Source organism: Arachis ipaensis, chromosome B05 (assembly GCF_000816755.2).
Source record: "Arachis ipaensis cultivar K30076 chromosome B05, Araip1.1, whole genome shotgun sequence".
Taxonomy (NCBI): domain Eukaryota; kingdom Viridiplantae; phylum Streptophyta; class Magnoliopsida; order Fabales; family Fabaceae; genus Arachis; species Arachis ipaensis.
The window spans coordinates 9811680-9814302 of NC_029789.2; positions in this window are offsets into that span (position 1 = coordinate 9811680).

The following is a 2623-nucleotide window of genomic DNA, read 5'->3' on the forward strand; positions in this document are numbered from 1 at the left end:
CTTAATTTTAAGTAATGGAATATTTTTTCTAATCCTATATATTTATATTTTGTATAATTTTTTTAAGGGTAAAGTATTAAATTGGTCCTCTACATTTAGCGTAATTATATTTTGGTCTTTAAAGTATAAAGTGTCCTATTTGAATCCAAAAAAGTTTCATTTAGCTTCAATGTAGTTGCAGCGTAAGGTCAAAGTTAAATAATTAACAAGATGTCCTATATGACAGCAGTACAAAAAAAGGTCAATAATATGAAAAGCAAGTACAAGCTCTAGAGGCACAAAATCAACCGTGGATGCATCAATACATTTATTTATTCAAATCTAGCCCCCCATTCTGCTTATACCTACCTCTACCCGTCCCTTATAATTATTAAAATCTAATAAATAAAATTATATAACTATCATTATATATATAACATAAATGAAAATAAACAATTAAATAAGATACAATATTATTAATCATTTTACTAATTATTATATATATATATATATATATATATATATATATATATATATATATATATATATATATATATATATATATATATATATATATATATATATATATATATATCAAATTGAGGAGTTGAAAATTCCAAGTTTCCAACCCTAGCCGTCACTCACACTCGCTCACTCTGAACTCTGAAGCTCGTTCTCCCTCTCCTCTCCTCTCATCTCCTCTCCTTTACCACTACTAGTCACCACTGCTGTTCGCCATCTCCTACCCTGTCACTGCTGCCAACACGAAGCTCCTACCCTCTCCTCGAGCGTCTGAGTCTCATCAGTCATCCCATTCACAATCGCAACAACGTCGTTGCATTTGGCTAGCTGAGGAGAACATCGCTGTCTCCGCCTAACCCAGCCGAGGTAGCAACGTTGCTAGCCTCTTTGCCAATCTTCGTCTCTTCGCGTCTTCGCCTCTCCTCGTCTTCTCGTCTTCACGTCTTCGCCTCTTCGCCTTGTTCCCGATCTTCACCGTTAGCTCAGCTGCTCTTCTTCTCGGTAAGTTTTATGAACTACCATTTAAATTTATTCAGTTGTGGTTTTAGGGTTCATCTATCATATTATCTTTGTAATTTTAATTTGTTTTGCATAATTTGTACTGATTTATTTTAATTTGCTTTAAAGAATTTGTTAATTTTATTTTACTTTGAAGAACTTTTTCTGATTTATCTTAATTTGCTTTGAAGAACTTGTTAATTTTAATTTGTTTTGAAGAACTTGTTAATTTGCTTTGAAAAATTTGTTCTCATTTATCCTAATTTGCTTTGAAGAACTTATTAATTTGCTTTAAAGAACTTGTACTGATTTATTTTAGTTTATTTTGAAGAGCTTGTTAATGTTATTTTGCTTTAAAGAACTTGCTCTGATTTATTTTAATTTGTTTTGAAAAATTTGTTAATGTTAATTTATTTTGAAGAACTTATTAATTTGCTTTGAAGAACTTGTTCTAATTTATTTTAATATGCTTTGAAGAACTTGTTCATTTTAATTTATTTTGAAGAACTTGTTAATTATTATAGTATTATTTCTGACTTTGATTATTCCTCATTTTGATTCTGTTGATTACAATTTATATTTCTGTAATTTATGTGATTTGATTTTTGTGATTTCTTCGAAATTTCATGATTCCTGTGATTTGTGATTTTTTGTTCGATGTAGGATTCAAATAAATAAGAATTTACCATCACTACCATCACAGGATGAAAGAAGGCTTGAGAATTATGTATTTTAGTTTTTGAATATGTTTGGTTGTTTAAATGTTTTATAAATATATTTAGTAGAGATATTTGTTGTTTATTGCTCTTTAAGTATTTGGAGACAATAAAAAATATGTTTGTAATAACAATCGAGAATGATCTTTTTTTTTTTATTTTTTCAAAACATTTATTTTAAAATAAACGAAATGAAGAAAAACCCTTTGATAACTTGGTTCATTGTATAATTCTCAATTTGATATTATGGAGGGAGTTATTTATGTTTAACTAGAGAAATTAAGCTTATTTAAGCAAAAGATAATTAAGCCCCATTAGTTAAAGAAGATTTTACATAATGGTAACAGTTTTCGAAGATAAAAATATGAAAAACATAAGATAAATTTAATTAGTATCCATGTCCTATGTCCTATGTGCTATATATTGTGTGTAAGGGAGGCAAAAAATGGTCTTGTGATGATGCAATTATGGAATTGTTGTATATTTGTTGAAACCAACCAATTGGCAATAATGGAGATGCTCGAATTGTAGGACCCACTTTGGGTGGGTGTTTCTGCCTCATAGCATCTCTATCTCCCACAGCGAATTTGCATGTGGGTTGCAACTTGCTTTGACTGGTCTTCTTGTTTCTCCATTTTCACTTTCGGTTTCTTACCAAAATATAAAATGACCAGCAAGGCCCCTCCCTCATCCACTAACAATATTAAACATCATACCCACACTCTCAAGTCTCAACTCACAGATCCACCTACCATATGCTCTTATATACAGTAACTCTTTATTTTTTAGAAGAAAAAACCACTAAAAATCATAGTTTTATTTTGATTGTTATTGTTTAGTTCATGTTTTGGAAGGTAACACTTTGTTTGGAGGTTGGAAGAAAATAGAATAAAAAAAAATAAAATAAA